Source organism: Halichoerus grypus, chromosome 2, assembly GCF_964656455.1.
Source record: "Halichoerus grypus chromosome 2, mHalGry1.hap1.1, whole genome shotgun sequence".
Taxonomy (NCBI): Eukaryota; Metazoa; Chordata; class Mammalia; order Carnivora; family Phocidae; genus Halichoerus; species Halichoerus grypus.
This window is the reverse complement of record NC_135713.1, coordinates 5,359,823-5,381,205: the sequence shown is the minus strand read 5'-3', so window position 1 is coordinate 5,381,205 and position 21,383 is coordinate 5,359,823. Positions and strand designations below refer to the sequence as shown.

The 21,383-nt window shown below is 40.7% G+C and overlaps 1 long non-coding RNA gene across 1 annotated transcript; it reads right to left on the bottom strand.

Annotated features, from left to right (window-relative positions):
* Window positions 1-4,645: 4,645 nt before the first annotated feature.
* LOC118543338 (uncharacterized) lies at window positions 4,646-21,034 on the bottom strand. Its single transcript, XR_004921021.2, has 3 exons — window positions 20,799-21,034; window positions 6,665-6,759; window positions 4,646-5,704 (listed from the first exon to the last, which is right to left on the bottom strand). It is a non-coding gene; the product is annotated as an uncharacterized LOC118543338 (long non-coding RNA).
* Between the last annotated feature and the right edge of the window lie 349 nt (window positions 21,035-21,383).

Below are 21,383 nucleotides of genomic sequence, written 5' to 3'. Positions count from 1 at the left end.
GTTGCTCCTTTTTGTAAGTTCAGAAAGCAGAAGGGCCCTCAGAGACAATCTAGAGGGAAAAGATCTATCTATCATCTATCTATCTATCCATCCATCATCCATCCATCATCTATCTATCTATCTATCTATCTATCTATCTATCTATCTATCTATCATCTATCCACCCATCCAAATATCTATCTATCCATCTATCTAAAATAAAGGTATAACCTCATTTAAGTTAAAAACAAATCTACTCCCCAATAATTTAGCAAACCATTTAGCAAAATATCAACTTTAGGGATTGTGAAGAAAAAAAAATTGGTTCCAGGAACTTAAGAATTTCATAACATCCTAATTCTCTAAGATGTTAGCAATAATTCTAATTCTTGGCCTGATCTTCAAGTCTTTTTCATTTATATAACCTCATAACATTTTCAAATTACATGAGAAGTTCCCAAGGGAATTTTTGGCATTCATAGACCAAAGAAACAAAATGACATGAAACATCTGGAAATGTGTAACTAAACGAGTGATTTTAAAAATATTTACACTCAACTATTTCACAAGCTTACATTTCCAAGATATAATTATTTTTACTTATATTGCATATGCAACAATAGTATCATAATATGTATATTATATATTCTTATTTATATTGATTTATATAACCACATAATATAGTCACATTAATACATAATATGGTTATTATACAGTATTGAATATTATTACTGTATATATTTTATTATTTATAATACAAGTATGTAATATAAGTCACTATCATATATGTAGCACAAGTATATATTATATTAGTTTTATATTAATGTTTTTATTTTATATATTTATTACATGTTATTACTATTTTATCACACAAGTCATTTGACAATACATGACTATGAGGGCCTCACTGTATACGTTTTGCCTTTAACACGTGGAGGGATGTTCAGGCAGTTAGCCTTGCAAGTGACACCAATATTGTACTTCACAGTGAGACCAGAACTTGCATCGCCCACAGGGTCTGGAGCACCTGAGTATTTAATTTATATGTATTCATTTTTCTTTTTGATTATAAGCTTGTTTAGGGCAAAGTCCTATTGTTCTTTGGATCCAAATAACAGTTTCTATAAGATGCATAACATATGGGCAAGTTGGACAAGTAGCTGTTAGAATATTCCTACTGGATTCAAAAATAAAACCCAATCTAAATATTGGGTGTTTTCTTCTGTAAAGGCAGCAGGTTTCCAGTGTTACAGGAACAGCTGAAGAAAAATTTCTTTGGAGTTGGTCCCTGTCCTTGGTGCTGAGCACGGCTTACTCTGCTGGTCCAAAGACTAATGCCTAGTAAACATATTTTTCTTACACAATATTCTAATAGAAACTATTGGTTTTTGCAACTTTCCTAGACCTGAAACCATGAGATACTTATCTCATCGGTGTCAAACACTTGATTAAGCTTAACTATAGTATAAAGTGTCTTTTCTCCAATATTTTATTTAGAAAAAATTCAAACATAAAGACAACTTAAAAGAATTGTGTAAAAACATCAACATAGCCACCTCCTAAATTCTAATTTTTTTTACTATTTTTTATTATGTTTGTCTCATCACAATGTATCCATCTATGCATCCTTCTATCCATCTATCAATCAACCCTAATTTTTCAGCACAAGAAAATAGGTTTTTGGCATCAATGCACATCAGTCTAAACCCTCACACGCATTTCATCAACTAATGTTTCATATTTCTTTATAGTTCTTTTTTATTAGAAGATGTTACTTTTAAAAAAGAAAAGAAAATCCATTTCCCCACAATTTGACATTCTGTTATGAATAGTACAAATAAAAACCCATCTAATACCACTGTTGTTGACATATGCTGTTAGGTGAGATTCTATGGTTATAATTCCAGATAAAGTAGTTTGCACATCTCCTGGATGCAGACAGGTAGGAATGTTCTTTACCTTCCTGAGAGGGAAGTCTGGGATATTCTTTCCAAAGACTCTCCTCACCAAGTCTACTCAGGATGAGGTTATCCTGAATCTGTCAGGAGCCATAACCCCTCTTTCTACCTGAATGTGGAGGGGGGGCTGGTGGGCCCCACGGAACTTCCAGGCACTAATGTGCATTCCCCTACTGAGAAAAGGACTTTGAACAACAATATTCTCTGTTCTACATTGAGCTCACGCTTTCTTTATGTGTAACAGATGTGTTTCCTTGTGTATTCCCTCTGGCATGTGGCATCTAAAGTTTCTTATCACTGGCCTGATTTTTTATATGAGCTTTCCTTAAAAGGGGTGTTTTGCTAATTTGAGATTACATAATAGAAATGAAAATGTGTATGATTCCTTGTCATCTGTGATAGAAATTGGCCTTCTGATGAAACTTGCTTTGGATGCTCAAGGGAGGCCCTTCTCCCAAAGACGCATGGTTCCTAGATCAGACTTCCAGGCCTTTCCCAAATTCAGATCCACTGAATTATATGACTTTCTTTAAGTTTTTTCTAGAAGGAAATAAAATATGTAATTTAATAAAATTCTCAGCTAATTCCTTTGTGTATTTCCTTTGAACTACTTGTTTTTGTAGGCCATCTTCAAAAGGGTCTAAAGATTACCCTTGACTTTGCATTAAAAAGATTATTTTAATAATACCAATACTGTATAATATACATTAAGGGCTAAAATGTACCAAACACTAAGGGACTTATGTATATCAACCTACTCAATCCTTTTATCGATCCTATGAAGTGAGTACTCTTATCTTCAACACTTTACAGCTGGGGAAACTGAGGCCAGGCTCAGTAAGATAATTACTTACCGAGGGTCACAGAGCCAATGAAAGACCAGCTGTAAACTGTGTTATCTTGTTCTAAATTGCTCTAAACACACTATGCCACCTCTAAAACTAAGTCATAAGGAGACCTTTCCTGAGAAAGAGCTTCAAGGATCTTAGTTTATAGTGTATCATTTCATTATTTTCCAGCATAGTCCACCAATCCTACTTCCAAGTAGCTTTAAGGTAAGGAAGAGTCTGTCTCCATTTTTGATGTGTCACCGCTGACTTCTTCCTAGACCTTACCCTAATTCCCTCTTTTGCTTACATCTGTACAGACTGATAATAAAGCTGGACTATGCCTTCATCCTTTGGCACTGGTAGGAGTGTCTCCCGCACATGGGGACCTTCCTCCAGTCCCACCCCCAGCCACTCCAAAGGTCAACCTCTCCTTCCCTTTTGTCCAAGCCAGCCCACACTGTAGAGTGTCATAATCCTCAACACACAAATCAAGTTTTGGGTAAAGGGTTCATCTGTTCTCTGTGGAGTGACCACAAAGTATTTAAAGAATTTTGATTTGGCCTAACTTTTAGGTCCTTTTTAGTTCCATCATCTTATAATTATGCAAAAAGAATAAACTAAGGCAAATTAAGATCAAAGACATAAAGTGCTACTATCCCAAGACTGCTCTTTATTACTATTTTCTCTAAAGTGCTTTTCATGATTTTACTGTTTCAAGCCCTAGGTCCCTTACATCCTTCAATCTCTTTATTATGTTTTCACCTTCTGACTGACTTGTGATCCTGGTGTGAAGGCAAGGTTTACATGGTAACCACAGCCCACCTTGCCTTATGCGGCTGTCCTCTGCCACAAGAAGGCCAAAGCATCCAGGCTGAGGAATGGCAGGGCAACAAAGAAGGAGGAACCTGAGCCCTGCACCTCTTCATGGAACACACAACCCACCTCCTGGGTTGCCTCTGGATGGTCACTGGTGTCCAAAAGTTAGAAACCATCCAACCTGTTCCTCCTTTCAGCTGCCCACCTTGTTAATAGTGTTTATACCCACCTCATGGCTCAGGACAAAAATTGGAGAACTTGTCTTTAGTTTGTGACCCACATTTGGTGAAATTACATATTAATCCATGTCACCATCATGTCATCATGCCTTAATACTCCAATGGCCCCCTAACTGGTCTCTGCTTCTCCTTGCCACCCCATCCTCAAATCCATTCTCCGCTTAGCAGTCAGAAGAATCTTTCTAAAAAAAAAAAAAAAAAAAGTCAGTCCAATCACCACCCCCCTGATAAGACCATATGATAATTTAAGTTTTTACTTTACATAAATCCAAATGCCTTCCCCCAGCTTATTTTGATAGGATTTTTTGATATGCCAGAATTGTGTGCAGGGAGGATTAATTACAGCTAATTGGGTTATAAGTCAATATCCAAATGACTAAGGATGATACATTTTAAAGCTCAGTTTTCCTTAATCTTTTAAGTTCCAGTTGTAAACCTGATTAATAATCTAACAAAATAAAAACAATCACCTTCTGATTCTGATCATGATGAATTTCTATGATTATGATCAATGTTAGACTGGCTCAAGTCCACATCAGAATAAACTCCCTTAAATGATTTATCATTTGCGAACATATTTAAGTGAATTTCTTTAAAATTTCTAACTATGTTTATAAAACTAATGATCTATATTCACTTTGATTACTTCTAATAACTGGGCAAGTTTAAGACCATAGCAAGTAAGCTGTCCAAGAATTAACTCCCCTGTGCCTAATATTGCAAACAGCAAACTCTGGCCCAGAGGCCATGCTGACCCTGCTACTTGTTTTGTAAATAAAATTTCACTAGAACACTAACACACCCATTTATTTATGCATTATCAATGGTGGCTTTTGAGGTACAGTTAACAGAGCTGAGTAGTCACAACAGAAACCATATGACTCACAAACCCTCAAATCCTTACTATCTGGTCCTTTACAGAAAAAGTTTCCCGACCCTTGATCTAAGATATATATAGCGAATCTCCAGTGGTGCTAAGTAGACTCATACTCTTTACAAACTAAATCGAGTTCTCCTGATGGTTTTCAACTTAAAATGACAAGTTTAACATTTTGACACATTAATCTTTTGCCAATATTTTCTTCTAAAACTTTTCAAACATACAGGAAACAGAGAGAGTTGTACAGCACTCACCACTCTTTCCTCCATCTAACATCTTCCTATGTTTGTTTAACAATATCTCTATTGTTCTATTCTCTCATCTGTCCATTGATTCATGTCTCTCTTTTTTCTCTTTGGATGCATTTCCAAGTTACAGATTAGTAAATTTCACCAGTAAAGACTTCAGCACCTATATCCTTAACTAGAGTTTACTATTTCTTATGGTTCTTTTTCCTTTTATTTTTACTTGACTATTAAAATGCACATATATAAAACACACCATTTGAAAAGATCTGACAAATGTGCACATATTAATTTGGAAGAGGTTATTTTTTAAATTTTAATTTATCTATAAATTTAAATTTAGTAGTATTTACTCTTTTAGTATACAGTCTTAAACAATCTTTTTAAATACATAAAGCTGTGTAAATGTCATCATTTGCAGAAGTTCTATCAGGAGAAGTTCTATCACCCCAAATTTCCCTTGTGCTGCTCCTTTGAATCAACTCGTCCTGGCACCTAACCTTTGTCAACCACTGGTCTTCTTTCAGGGGTTCTTTTTACTGTCTGACCTCTGCCTTCATAGACCTTTGTCTCTTTCAGAATGTCACGTGTATGGAAGGACAGATCCCACTTTTCTCTCCATCTAGAGAGGCAGATCCTGAGCAATAGTGAGGTGCCCAGTCCAGCATCAGAATTCCCCAGTCCAGATCCCAGCTCTGTTCCTCATGGTTCCTTGGGCAGTTCCTTTTCCTCTCTCTCCATGACTCTGTGTCTTCATCTGCAAAGGGGAGATCATAACAGAACCTGCCACACAGCATTTTCTCAGATAACAAATTAAAGGTCTGGGCATAGTGGCAGACACCCACTAAGTGTTACAGAAAACTTGGATATCATCATTATCATTGACCCATACCGTCCTGTTTTCTAAATGCCAAATTCTACTAAATATTTCCTATATTTTGAATAGCTCATATATATAAATTATTTATATATTTAGCACACAATATTGACATGGGGTTAATTAATTTCATCATTTTATTTCATACATTTAATTGGAAACCCTTCTGAGATAAGATAGACATCTACTAAAGAAAGGGTTTTCTCATTTTGAGGGATCTGAGACCCCACTAGAATGGTCATATCTGGAGAACCACAGTTACTTATAGGCCCTGGGTTTTGAAGCTGCAAAGTGGAACACGGAAAACCATACATCCTGGCTCATACTCTGTACCACTGTTGGACACTCTGAGCTCATTTTATAATATTCATGACAACATGACAACATGGCTCCTATAGGGGAATTTGATGGGGTTCAATTTCTCTTGGGCTAAAGTCACTTCCTGATGTAATTCTTCTGTAACTTCTTTTAATTTTATCATTCAAGCTGGATAGCTGAAATTCGGCAATATCACCACCCTTGATTATAGATGACTTCCCTCAGCGAATCTCCTACTATCTGGTGGAATCCTGTACATATCTACCACTCTCATAGTTGTTCTAACAATCTAGTTAGGTCCTGAGTGTTTCCAAGTCCTGAATATTCCAGCCCCTCCCACCTACCTGGCTTCACCACCTTGTGCAAATGACTCTCCTTACTTACCTTCCTGGGCCACTGTCCCTGTAACAGACCAGCCAGTTCCTAACACCAGGCACCATCTCTTCAGGCCATTGGCTCCACCTGGAATGCTCTCCTACATCTGTATTTACAAGAGTGGTTTCTTGTCATCATTCATCCTACCTCTTCAGAGAGGACATGCTGCCTTATGGATCATTCTTCTTTTTCCTTTGGATTTTATGTGTATTTCCCATCTTTCTCTCTTCTTTGCACCGTATCTGTGAAAGTGAAGTCTGTATCATTCACTGCCTCATCTCTAGAACTTAGAACAATGCATGGAACAGAATAGGTGCACAGGGCATACTCAATGAACAGTGAATGAATGAATGAGTTGACAATCTGCTTTGCTTTTTTTTTTTTTTTTGATGGAGCAATGGTGCAACATTTACTATTGCTAACATTTCTCAGGAAAACAAAAGAAAGGCTAACCTGAATAATCCCTCTGAGTTTTAGATCTATTTGAACCATGTGTATTTAACAGCTGTACAATTTAGGAAAAGTATTTGCATGGGTAATGTGATCGTCTCCTTGCCCAAACTGTTCTTGGACAGGCAGGATTATGTCTCTGAGACAGTGGCCTCAGCCCAGGTGGCTGGAGTGATTTTTATCTGATCTGGGCTCCACCTCCTTGTTTGGTTTGCCTAGAAGACATCCTCTGTCTCTGTAGGTAAAAGGCTTTGAAATGGAAATGAAGGAGGACCTGGTTAAACTAACCACAGGACATTCTGTGCAAAGCACTGAAACTTGAATGATCAGTGATGCCAATTAAAACACTAAGAGCCTCTGCCAAACAAAGTGTTAATAAGACGACGCAGCAGAGATGTACACGGCCATGTCTGCGGCCTCAGGGCCTGTTAGCTTTTGTGGGACAGAGCAATCAAAATTTATGAAATTCAATGAGTAGACTATAAATATAGCTGAAATCTAACAGAAAAGAGTAGAAAAACAAAAAATAAAAAAGTAATAGCCAAAATCAATAACATGGATCTTGATTATCGGTTTGGGAAGCATGCAAGTGTGTTTTTAAAGAACTTCAAAGTCACATCTCCCATAAGAGAGTTTCAAATTTTAGGACTAATGGAATTTGAAATATCGGTTGTAGTCCTCATTTTTTGTTTCAATCTGGTTATAAGATATCTTCAAGGAAGTAATGACCAGCTGTATCCAGCACTCATGTTGGTGAGATAATGTTTTCGTGATTTCAAGTGATATGAATTTAGCATTATTTGAAGGTAGATTGTCACCAGCTGCCTACTAAGGATAATGCACAGTGCAGCTGAACCTGTGAGTAACTGTAGCGTCTTTATTTCAAGGGTGCCATGTCGAGGAGGAAAGGATAGGCACCAATCACTATTTGAACTGTGAGAGTAATTACAACCCCCCACTCCAGAAAAATGCTACATTCAAAGACTTGATCCAGCCTTCTACTCCTCAGCATCATGGCAGCTCAGCAAAGAATTCAAATGTCCCAAGAGGAGTGAGTACATCAAAGGCAGGCACACCCCTGGCCATGGTATCATGGGATCACAAAACTAAATCAGAGTATAAAAGAATTTTGTATCATAAGCTAAAGGAAAAATCATAATAAAATCACCATAGGCCTTAGGCCTATTAGCAGTAGACCTATTACCAAACTGTTCTTGCTACTAACATCTTCAGAGTGAAATGGAAAATTATAGGCTTGTGTTAAGAATTTCAAAATGCCACACAAGAATTTACTGTAATGGCAAACTTTATAAGTCTGCTATTTTATCTATGTATAAATTATCTCTAAATTTAAGCATGAGCCCCAAATGTATACCCTTGAGCACCCAAATGGAAAGTTGATGATCTGAAGACAAAAATGAACACTTGGAAAAAGATCTAGGTATCAAGTTGGGTGAGCTTGAACCATCTTAGGTGTGAAGGGATAGATGTCTGTGGCCCAGGAAACTTCCCTTCTATTCACCAACATCTGCAGAAACTAGCCTTAAGCATGCCACTGCGAGAAGGGAAAACAAAGATTTTTTTGTACCGAGCCACAAGAGGTGGAGCAGGGGATGGAGACTCATGTGTTAATAACAGTAGCAACAGAGTATTAAGCTGAATTCATTCTCTTGTCTAAATTCACGGCCCTCAGGTCCAACTGTGCTCGTGAGATGCAAATAAGGGGAGATCACAATTTTCTTTGAGAATTTAGGGGTCAGAACGCACGAGGCCTGACTCCTCCTCTGTGTCATGAGGACAGACATTTTGTTGCTGGACCTGTTTTGAAAGCATAAGCAGAACTATGGTTGTATTAGTTGCATTATTAACTTAGGTCTGTTTTGTTCCCTACTTAATTATGTTTTATGCAACTCTTAACCCCACGCTCGATCAGTCATTAATTTTGCTTTTTTTGCCCCTACTCTCTGTTTACACATTGATTATAGAAACCTAATGGGGACTGAACCATAACATTTGTCTTGAAGTCATCCGACGTACCTGATGGTACCAGGCCCTGAACGACACCTCATCATCCAGAAGAGTGTATACCTCTAGTGTTTCTAGGCCCTCCCTCCCTGAAGGTTTTAAGAAACCCCTCATCCTCCTCTCATGTATTCACCTCTTTCCCCAAACACGGATAAGCTATCCCTAGGCTCAACAGGGTAAGGCAGCTTTGGGAACAGTCCCCAGCCTTCTCACTGGGCTACCCTCTGATAATAAAGCTTTCTTTCCCTCCAAACTGGTGTCTCAGACATTGGCCTGAGACAGAGCAGAGACTGGACTCGGGTCTCCTCAACCCTGTTGGCAAAATCCAGCGTTCCTTGACAGCTGAACCCCTAGGCCCCTTGAGTAGCATATCTTGCAACATATTTTGGAACGTGGAAGCAGGATGCTTACCAAAGGTGGACTCGACTACAAAGACTGGCCAAGACTGAACCAAACCAATCTGTGCCAAGGTGGACCCCAGCGCTGCCTTTTCACTGACTTTCCCCCTCAGTCTAATACTAAAAATCACGCCCATGGATGGACATTGAACATGCTAATGAGACATGCGATGCATGACCAAGCATGCTCCCCTGTGCCTGGGCACCCAACTTTCTGTGTCTCTACCCAGCTCTACATAATTAGACGTCACTCTTTTCCCCAACCTTTGTTAAGAGAGCCAGCGTGAAGGACCCTTTCCTTTGTGCTGTCTCCCCAGTGCTTGAGCATAAGCGCCCAATAAAAGCATTGCCTGGCAATTCCCATTTGGCCCTAGTCTGTGTCTGTTGCTTGGAGAGCCCAGGACCCAAGCCGTACTGACGCAACATATGCACGGGCAAGTTGGACTTCTGTGACATCACCTGGGCATTTCGCTCCCGTTCATGCAGAGGCAGCTACATGCTGGGGTTTGGTCGGTGGGGTCTGTGCTGCCTTCCTTCTCAACTCCCTGAGTCTCACAGAGGCCGGCAATGGCTTCATTCCCTGTCACCCCCTGCACAGTGTTCAGAACCCAAGAGATTCTTTGTGAACCAATGAACACGAACAAGCTTCTTATTTTGTAGCAAAATGTTTGTGGGCCACATGTACAAGAATTTTAAAAGTTCAACCACAGCAGCAGGAGGAGCAAAAATTCAGAAGATAGTGAAATAGCTTGAATGCCTGACTACCTTCAGAGTTTCTCCAGAGCCAATAAGAGGTATCGTGTGCCCTGTGGATGGTGAAAAATCAGTTATTATTTCTTCAGGGCTTTGAAACCGGGTCTTGCTGCCCTTGGCAAGGCCCTCACCCGCCCAGATGAATCTCATAGCCAGCGGGGATGTGGGATCATGGCCACTGTGGATGTGGGGATATGGGGATTCGGGGATGCGGGACAGGCCGGGGAGTACAAATGGATGGGCTGCCTCAGGGGTTCCTCTGTAGTGCGATTCTGAGTCCCAAGGAGACACTGAGTTGCTTGGTCTAAGATGAGTAATTATAATGATTTCCCATAAAGACCGGAGGAGCAGTGCTTCAAAGGCTATCTTCTCTGAGCGACCATGCCCAAGGGTTTGCGGATGGCCAGGGAGCAAAGCAGGAAGCTCTCAGCCCCACCCAGCTCTTGTGGGAGGAAGGTAGGAGTTGAGGGTTTGAGAGGACTGTGGGTTGGGCTTTCTGCCGGAGCCCAGCCATTGTAAGACATTGAATCAGGCTGGTGCCCCATGGTACCCTGCTCGGGAAAATCTAAGATTTGCAGCATCCATCTACATAGAATTAGACAATAACTGCTGCTCTGTGTTTGCAGGATCATCCAGGAGAGTGGGCATATCACCTGCACTGCACTCACGCTGCTAGGCTACCTCTCTGTGAGTGGTTCCTTTTAGGTCCTATGTCTTTTTTCATGGAAAACAGTGCTAAATCCTGTCCCAGTGTTGCGTTGTGTTGATAAATGGGTCACATGAAATCTGAAGGACGAAACCTTCATAGAGCTGAGCTGAGAGAAAGCAGAGACGATGCGTTAGAGAGGGCTACTTTCACAAGAACAGTTTGAGACTGAATCCTTTCAGCTAGGTCTTACTGGCAAATGCACATCTGACCGTTTGTCCTTGAATCAACAGGTAGATGGATTCTTAGTTTATGGTCTTAGGAAGAAACATTTTCACTCACTTTGTTTTGCATAATGAACAGATTTTCTGAGGATCTTAAGTTAGGCTCTTCTCATACCGTCACACACAGATGCCTTGTCCTGTAACCTGTTTATCCAGCTCCAGGAACTTCGCACCTGCTATTCTTTCTTGCTCAGAGGAATTCACCCATATCTTTACATCATGACTTTTTCTCAGAATTTAGCTCGTATAGCCTAAGCCATCTACTTTGAGAGACCCTTCTCGGACTCTCTAAATAGAAGATCCCTTGCCCACCCACAACGTCCAGTCACCTGTTAGATCTTCCTCAGAGCACTTGTTCATTAGTGAGAATATCTACTCTGTTTTCTATCTTCCCAAACAGAAAAGATGCTCCTGGGAGGGCAGGGGTGTCTGTGCTGCTCACTGCTGGGTTCTTCATGTGAGCACAGAAGGGGATGCTCAGTGTATTTAGGGAAAAGGGAGAAGGAGATGCTTGCCTGTCCACATCCCCACCCCAGGGAAGCTTCCAGGATGAAGAGATGAAAACGCTATCTTGAGACCCACCCTCTCTCCCAAGCATCCTCACTGCCCCCTCACAGGCTTGGCTACAGATTCCCCCTTGTTTCTAGGGAAAAGTCTAGTTTCAGGAACACTAATGACACAAGGAAGGTTGATTTCATTACAAGCAATGCAAACATGACCAACTTTGTGGTTCTCAGAATAGCTTATGATTGTTTTTTAAAACCCCCTCCTGCCGTGGGACACTTTGCAGAGCACTTTACACATATAGGTGCCCTGTAGTTTAACTGAAATGAAGTGATGGAGGGGTCTACAGCGCTAGTCAGATTCACCTCTCACTTCCTTCTATTCCTTTAAAATCTTAAATCAAAATGGAGAAACCAAATAATGTTAATCACAAAATAACTGTTCCTGGAGTAATAAAGTTCATAAAGGAACACCCAAAAGTGGTTCTTTGCTGAGGCCGACCTTAATTTCCAGGATGGGCCTTCAGGAAAGGGAACCAACAGATCATGAAGACTGAACCTCATTTTGCATCAGTTTTCCAAGAGGTAAATATTAGCAACTTTAGTAAAATTAGACAGAGGTAACGTTGCCAAGGGGTTTCTTGATTTCTACTCCCACTGAAGGAAATGGAATTGACCCTAGATTATCTGGAATAGGAGGGTGCTTCAACCAAAACTCATGTTCCATTGCCATATCACTCAACACTCCTTAGTGGTACTTCCATAAGTGTCCTATTCTTGGCAATGTCACAAGGGAGCATTCGCTGTAGGTGTGGCAAACCCGAAACAGCAAGGGGAGATGGTTTCACTTCTCTGCTCTGAGTTGACCTCTTGCTTAGCTGAGCAAATATCATGCTCCCTGTGACTGCTGAGAAGGTGGCCCCTCTGCTAAGCTGAAAAACCCATAGACCAGGCCTTACCTTCTATTACTGACTTTTTGTGTTTTGTTTATAAATTATTTATTGCTTAAACTTCTTCATACTCACCCCCAAAGAACCATAAGTTATTCTCACTCTTTTTCTTCTTCTTTATTTTCTTTACTAGTATTTTCTCTTACTGAAATTACCATTAGCTGTCAAATGTGTATGTTGTTTTCAAAAAAGAAAGTAAAAGAAGAAAGCAACATTGGAAGAAGAAAAGCAGTGTCTTTTTTAAAAGAAAGGAATGCCAAGGAAAAGAGAAAAAAAATTAAGCCAAACTTGTCAGCACAGTTTATACAAGAGATTACATCATATTTTAATGAAGATCCTTTTCTATAAATGAAATCATTTGGCCAGGACCATTTACCCAAATATGCAGAAAATGTACCCAATGGAACTGCCAACATAATATTGTAATGGCTATTTCTGGGATGTAGTCTAGCATTGTTATAAAAATAGGACAGTGTTTAAAACAAGGCTGTGTAATTATGGGCACAAACAAAAAACACCTCCCAAAACAATATGAGGAGGGATGAAAGACTGGTTTTCCCCACTACTGGGAAGGGGAGGGCACTACCAAAATTCTCCCTATAAAGTGCCCATGGATTTGCAGTCTCTCCAACGTAACAATTGGTGGCTACCTCAGGAACATGTCAGGAAAGTGGAGGGATATCGCAGGATGGATATTCTGTAGTGTGCAGCCTGTGTAGAAGGGAAGGAGAGCACTATTTATTTCTGTAACCAGAAATTAGGCAGATGAGAAATTTAGTATTTTGCTGGCTTAGCACATTTTCTGCATCTCAGGTGGTGCAACCTGCTTGTTCTTTAAGGCTGGTCAAGCTGGTCTACACAAGATGCCATGGCTGTGAGATTTTGGGGGAGTCTCCTTTAGGTAAGACAGCAGCCTTTAAGGCACACTCACACCTTTCAGACTCTTTTGAGAGACAGAGGACCCCCAAAATTTAAACAATGCATGCATTGACATGTTAGCATTAATCTAAAATTTTAACACAGCTACAAGCAATTTGGAAGAACACATGGTAAGTGGAAAAAGAACCCAAGAATGACTCTGCAGAGTTACACCAAGACTGTAAATGAATAGAGACATAGAAAAAAGATTGAAGGAGAATTCACTGGAGATGTGAAACATTAATCACTGCTATCTCTGTGTTACCAAATTATAATCAATTTTTGTGCTACTCTAATCCTAATGGTCTACAATGAGCATGCATTGATTTATCATGAGGAGAAAATAAAAACCAAGCTACTGATGTTAGTGTTTAAACATTACAAGGCTTTTTCCCTATCTTTTCTTGATCAGCCATGGAATCCATTTTAATTTTAGAGTTAGGAGCCAGCCAGGTGAGCTGTGTTTTCAATGATGGTTAAGATGAAAGATGTGAGGGGCGCCTGGCTGGCTCAGTCAGTACAGCATGTGAGTCTTGATCTTGGGGTCATGGGTTTGAGCCCCATGTTGGGTGTAGAGATTACTTAAAAAAAAAGAGAAGGTGTGAAATCTCTAGGCCAGTTTTATGTGGCACAGTGGTGCCCTCTGGTGATAGCTCTGGTGTTGTTTAGTTAGTCTGCAAATTTTTCATTCATTCATTCACTCATTCATTCCACAAAAAGCTATCCATTGCTTGCCTGTGCTGTGAATTCTGTGTGTAGTACTGAGCTGCACAAACAGGCCCCCCTTTCCCCACAAAAACAATGCAAGGGGGGGACTCCACACCACTGCAGGGAGTCCTCAGAACACCTGGCAGGACCACCAAATGCATTCAGGGGAGATTGGAACAGGTATGATATCATTTTGAGCACAATTGGCTTTCAATGTGGGAGGAAGGATATACCTAACCTGAAAGAAACTCTAGAAAATATACACAAAGGGGGGCAGGAAAAATTTACACAGAAGAATGAGAGAAAATAAATTAATAAAAAGGAAAGAAGTGGCCAGTGTAGGGTGAAGTCAGTCAGGGAAAACTTCTTGGAGGTAAGACATCGCTCCCTCCAATGAAATAAATGTGACAGTAGACAGTGACTTGGGGGAGTATTATGATGGCGGTTAAGGGTCTTACATCCAGAGATAGACAAGGCTCTGCTCTCTGGAAGATGTATGCTGGATTACACAGGTATCTTTTGCTCATACCAGTGTGTCTATAGGAACCCAGTTACCCTTGTCAGAGCCCGGACCAAGTCTGCCTACCACCCTGCTGGTTGACAACATCATTATCATCAACCATCATCAACCATCCACCATCATCAACCATCATCAACCATCAATCATCATCAACCATCATCAATCATCAACCATCAACCACCAACCATCATCAACCATCATCAACCATCATCAACCATCAACCATCATCAATCAACCATCAACCACCAACCATCATCAACCATCATCAACCATCAACCATCAACCATCATCAATCATCAACCATCAACCACCATCATGAACCATCATCAACCATCATCAACAACCAACCATCATCATCAATCAACCATCATCAACCACCAACCATCATCAACAATCAACCATCATCAACCATCCAGATGGTTCAACCACCATCTCCAGGATGGGTGGCTGGACAGGTCAGGAATGTCTCCTGGGAATTCCCACTCCCCTGGCTTCTCTTGTTCTGTGCCCTATTGGAATCTCTTTGGCTCCCATCAGATTGGTTATCCAAAACAAATGTCTTGATCCTTTTCTAAACAAGTGCAGGTCTGGGAGCAATGGCTATCATCTCTATTGCCACCCACACTTGAAGCTGAGTGCCACAGAACACACAGGGGGTTGTCATATTTTGGCAGCAAGGCCACACCCAGAAATCCTGCCACTATGAACAATGGATACACTTGACAAAACTCAAACTTGCTGGGCAGCCATAAGCCCATCCAAAAGAAAATCAAACTGGAAAAACTCTAAAGCCATTGAAGAAGAGGGCCATGTCTGGCTCTAAGATCAGGGCTGTGCGGGAACTTGGCCTTGCCACCAAGGGGGAGCCCGCAGGTGCCTCGTCTCTGAAGTACACAGGACCTACACCTGCCTCCTTCCCCTATGCACAATAGTGGATGCTACCAGAAGGATACAAGACTTACCTTATTGGAAACATTTATATCTTGGTAAGAGATCTCCTGTGAAAAACACACATTACTTCTCATGGCATCTATACTAATAATTGCTGGTAGATTCAACAGGCAATCTGTTCTCATATTGTGACTCAGACAGAAGGAGCTTTTCCCAAAACATGTCAAAATATAATATTTAATATCTGCATCAGGTTTGCCTCAAAAATAATCTTCACCAAAGCATAGACGCTCTACTGGAGGCCAATGATGAACCCGTCTGTGGGAATCTCTGGGCAACAGGGGTTATGTGCCCCTGGACAAGGGAACTAGCCCTGGTGATACTGGCAAGGGGATCCCCAGTCCTAACCGACGTGGTGTCAGGGAGTCTTCTGAGAAGGATGAAGCACAAAGCAGGTGAGTCCTGACACAGCAAGGGATCATTATATTGGGTTTTAGGCATAAAACTGCCTCCAAAGAAGGGCCTTGTCAGTTATCTGGAAACTGACTTGCGATCAGCAATTTCTGAGGGAGGTGGGAGTGAAGGATCTACTAGAGATAGAGCAAGTCTGGTGACCACCCAGCTTCTTGCCTCCCTTAGCAGCTTTTGATTGAATATTGTCTTTCCAGAATTCAATTTCCTAATCAATATACAAAAGAGCTGAACTAGGTAATGCTGTAGCATTCTCCGACTGTGGGAATCTTCAGGTAAAGGATATATGTGCGTGTGTCCTTCACAGTATTTCTTATCCAACAGGATTAGTTATAACACCATCTGCCTACTGGTAACAGACACTCAGAGCAGGAGAGCAAGAAAGAATTTCATTGTATCGATCTACCTGAATTTTGTTCTGTGCTTACTTCTTTAAACCTCTTTTTCTTCTTCTGAATAATGTTACTCCTAGCAAATAATATCGATGATGTAGTTTGTTTCTACCCAACAAAATTCTCCATGCATCTTGTAAAGCTTATCTTGAAATTGATTCTGGGCAAAGTTTGTGCAAGGCAAGCAGATGCTGACATTTTCCTCAAATTGAATTTTTTAACCAAAACAAACATTCAGATCACCTGGGAGGAGATCGGAGCATGGGCCACTTACAGACACCTGGCAAAAAACACTGGGTTGATTGTTTTGTTTTTTGTTTTTTGTTTTTTTTTACCAACTTCCTCCCCCCTCCAAATCATAGTGGTACCTCGTCAAAACAAATGGCTTCTAATTCGTGCCAAAACACAAGCATGGTAAATATGTGGTATATAAATTGTAATATTTTACATTTTTCTAGGAAGCTCCTGGTATAAAACAAAGGAAGAATAATGTAACACATTTTAAAACTGTCTTACAGGTAGACAATTGCTTTTGGCTGATAGATACAGAAATCCTTACTGATAAGCCATGACAAACACACTGAAAATCTGCACAATACCTTTAAAATAAATTCCAAATGTAAGTCTGTGTTTCCCATTCTTAAGTCACAGAGATTAAATATTACCCCTGGGCATGGTTGCTTTGCTGTCCCTCTTACCTTCTTCTGAAATAAAGTGCGTGACTGACCAACTTTTTAAGGTCATTATGGGTAAATCTCATTCATTCAACAATGAACACCCACTATATGTAGGGCACTGTGTTTTGCCCAGGATACAACATAAAGAAACACTCCTGGCCATCACTGGTGCACAGTAGTGGGGGAGAGGCATTTCAACAAACAACACGATTTTAACCCCAGGAAGCCTAAAGACAAGTATTGTTATTTCTCATTTGAGGGAATCTTGGAGAAACAGCCTCTGGGAGTGGGGTAGAGTTCAAGGCTTACAAAGGTCTGATTTGGTAAGTCATAAATCACGCAGATGGAACATGAATTGGAGGTGGTGGTCTGGGTGTTGGGAGAAGGGAAAGGCCAGAAGGAGGCTGGAGTGTGGCCAATGTGAAGATGGGCCCAGAAGTGAGGATCTGCATGAAGAGGAGCTGGGCCCAGCCAGTGTCAGTAGCTGGGTGGTCTTCTGCTGTCCAGCACCTGCCGGGCCTTCTAAGCTAACCCCGCAGCACCGCTACACAAAGGTTCTCACACCCCCTAGAATATAAGTGTGTATGTCTGTGTGTGTGCGTGTGTTGGGATGAAACAAGGAAACTGGTGGGAGGCAGTGGCGTCATTTCAACTGGTTTTAGCTAAAAAGCCCAGAACAGACCTTGGAGCCACAGACAGGTTTTCATCTGATGAACAGGTGAAGATTTCAGACAGAGTAACTAACTTTCTCTTTCTCCACAACAACCCACACACCAGGGACAGACAACCACTGACTGATGAAGTTTCCTTAACTTCAGATATTTGTACTCAAAACCAATTCAGTTATTTTGAGTTATTTGTGAAAATACTGTCTTGTTTTCCCCAGTATTAACATTATGCTTTTATAAAGTTCAAGTGAACACAATGTAATAAAAATGTATCCCAAATTAAAAATAATGGAGAGAAGAGATTGTTATCAGATTAGCACTTTAAAAATATGTATTTTATATTCAAATCAATTCAGAAGGCTAAAAATGATTTAAAATAAAGTGAATAAAAGACAGAGGGAATTCAAATGAATTATTTACAACAATTTTAATCTTGAAGTTCTTTTTTTTTGAAGGTTTTACTAATTTATTTGTCAGAGAGAGAGAGCACAAGCAGGGGGAGCAGCAGGGAGAGGGAGGAGCAGACGCCCCGCGGAGCAGGGAGCCCGATGTGGGACTCTATCCCAGGACCCTGGGATCATGACCTGAGTTGAAGGCAGACGCTTAACAGACTGAGCCACCCAGGCATCCCATAATCTTGTTCTTAATCATTCAGTTCCATAAAGTTTTAAAATTAAAGGTTTGATACACATAGTGTAATAAAAATTCACTTAGTCTCCATCCAAATTCTTGTGCTTTAACCATTTTATGCCTTTATTCATCTATTTGGGGAATGACTTGAAGAGCCCCACGAAGACGCCCAACCCATAGCAAAGGGCTAGAAATTTGAAGGTGGGAAAAAGAAGATTAGACTGAGGGAGAAGAGAGCTAAAATGGAATCAAACATGCCTGCTATGATGGCAAAAAATGCAGACCTCACCTCATAGTGGACAGTGTCCACAGGAAACTTTGAAATAAACAATATAAACCCTTAAATAAATACCATAAAGACCTGAAGTCTTAAAACTCCCAGAAGAAAACATAGGCAATAAGCTCCCTGACGTAGTTCCTGGTGATGACTTTTTTTAATCTGACACCAAAAGCAAAAGCAACAAACCCAAAAATGAAAAAGTGGGACTACATCAAACTAAGAGGTTTCTGCATTACAAAGGAAGCCATCAACAAAATTAAAGGGCAAACTACTGAATAGGAGAAAATACTCACAAATCATATATCTAATAAGGAGCTAATACCCAAAATATATAAAGAACTCCTATAACTCAATAGCAAAAATCAAGCAATCTCATTAAAGAATGGGCAGAAGATCTGAACAGACTTTTTCTGAAGAAGATGATCACCCGCATGTTCACTGCAGCATTACTTACAATGGCCAAGATATGGAAACACTTAAGCATCCATTGACAGATGAATGAATAAAGAAGATGTGGTATATAGATGGAGTGGAATATTATTCAACCATTAAAAAATGGAAATCTTGACATTTGTGACAATATGGATGGACCTCGAGGGCATTATGCTAAGTGAAATAAGTCAGACAGAGAAAGACAAATACTGTATGATCTCTCTTATCTTTTACGTGGAATCTAAAAAAATCTGAAAAATCTAAATCTAAAAAAAAAATCTTAAAAAAAGCTTATAGATACAGGTAACAGATTAGTGGTTGCCAGAGGTGATGGTGGGGTGGTGGTAGGGGGTGGAGGGGAGAAATGGGTGCAGGGGGCCAAAAGGTAAAAAGAAAAAATAAAATAAATAAACAATACAAACCCAGACTAATCTGAGCTGTAAGGATTTGTAGCTGTCCTTGGCACTGGGATTATCCATATGGTATCGGCACATCACCGATGCCCTTCACAATTATCTTGGGCTGCCCCATGGTGGGCGCCACAGTGGGAGTCAGGCTGGGTCTTATGAAGGCTTCAGGACAGGCTGGTGGCCTTGGCATGGTGCCATTCACTGGGAGTGATGCTGTGTGTGTGAAGGTGTGTGTGGTATCTCTGTGGTATGTGTGGGTGAGTGTGTATGTGTGTGAGACGTGTGCATAAATGTGATTATATGGTGTACATATATGTACTAAATGCATGATATGTGAATGCACGTGTATGTGTGTAGTTGTATGTATGTAGGTGGGTACACACATGTGTGTGTAAGTGTGCATGCATCCGTGTAAATATGTGTGTAAGCATATGTGGATCTACGAGCTGGCATATGTGTGTATGTGACTTTGATTTGGGATTGTATGAATGTGTGTGCACGAGTGTGGGTGCATAGACGCAGATGTGTATATGCACGTGTGTGTATGTATGACTATATCTGAGTGTGAATATGTGGGTGGGTATCTCTGGATTGCATATGAGTGCGGGTATGTGTGTATGGGTGTGTGAACGTGTGGGTGTGTGCATATAGCATGGTTACATGTATGTGGTGGGTGTGCATGTGTAAGCGAAGCATCCTGGGCTAGCTTGGAGCATCGCTGCATCCCCATGAAGCCTCTATGGTTAACTTCTTTGGTGAGGCACCTAAGATAAGCAGATGAAGTACTTTGCCCCATTATTGTCCTTATGCAGTTCAAAGACAGAAAAGCAAATACAAAATAGGGTATGTTTCTTAGAAAAGGTTGCTCTGAGGTTCATCCTGGCCACAGTAAGATACCAGCAATGGTGTTCTTTAGTAGCAATCTCTGGAACATTCCAGAAGGACCTTGCTAAACCCCTCTATTTTTACCTTAATCTGTTCTCAGGTACAGAATCATCTAAAGAGGGTTTTTAGAGACATAGAGTGATCCAAGAGGAAAAAACACGGGGTTGGGGATAGTTTTTGTTTCTGCTTTTCATTAATGAATCACGTTCTCTGCTGACTTATTCATCCCCTCTGAGCTTTACATTTTTCACAGGCATGGAGGGAATGGAAATGCCCCCCTGCTCCACCCGCATGGGGGTTTTACATGGAGAAGAAAACACAGGACAGGTGAAACCTCCCATCCTCCCTCTGTCTCTGAATGCAGTTCTTTCTCGTAGGTTAAGTACTCACATGTCTGAAATTTTCAGATGAGATGTCTTTAGAATCACTAGAAGAAATCTGCATTAAGGGACCTCTTGCAAAAATGCTGGCTCTCCACTCAACCTTCATTACACGTCTCCGTCTCCAATACCACCTCTGGGGATTCTGGTGATCTATCGATAAGGAAGGTTAATGATGGGCAATTTGCGGTGACCACAGGGTATCCTGAAATGCAATTTCTGCGACTTCAGGCTGACCGTGGGAGGCAACACAAATTTGTGCTGATTTGTTCAAGGCATATATTGAGGGATTTGAAACTTCAGCCTGAGTTGTGCTGTGCTAATTGAAGAACGCATGTGCCTGCCAGGTTGCATTTAATAGCAGTTCACATGGATTTTGAAAGAACTGGGGGTGCAGGACTATTTCAGTCCTAATGATTTAGGAAGTCTGTTTCTTTTCTTTTCTTTTTTTTTTTTTTTTAAAGATTTTACCCATTTATCTGACAAAGAGAGATATAGCGAGAGAGGGAACACAAGCAGGGGGAGTGGGAGAGGGAGAAGCAGGCTTCCTGCTGAGCAGGGAGACTGATGAGGGACTCGATCCCAGGATCCTGGG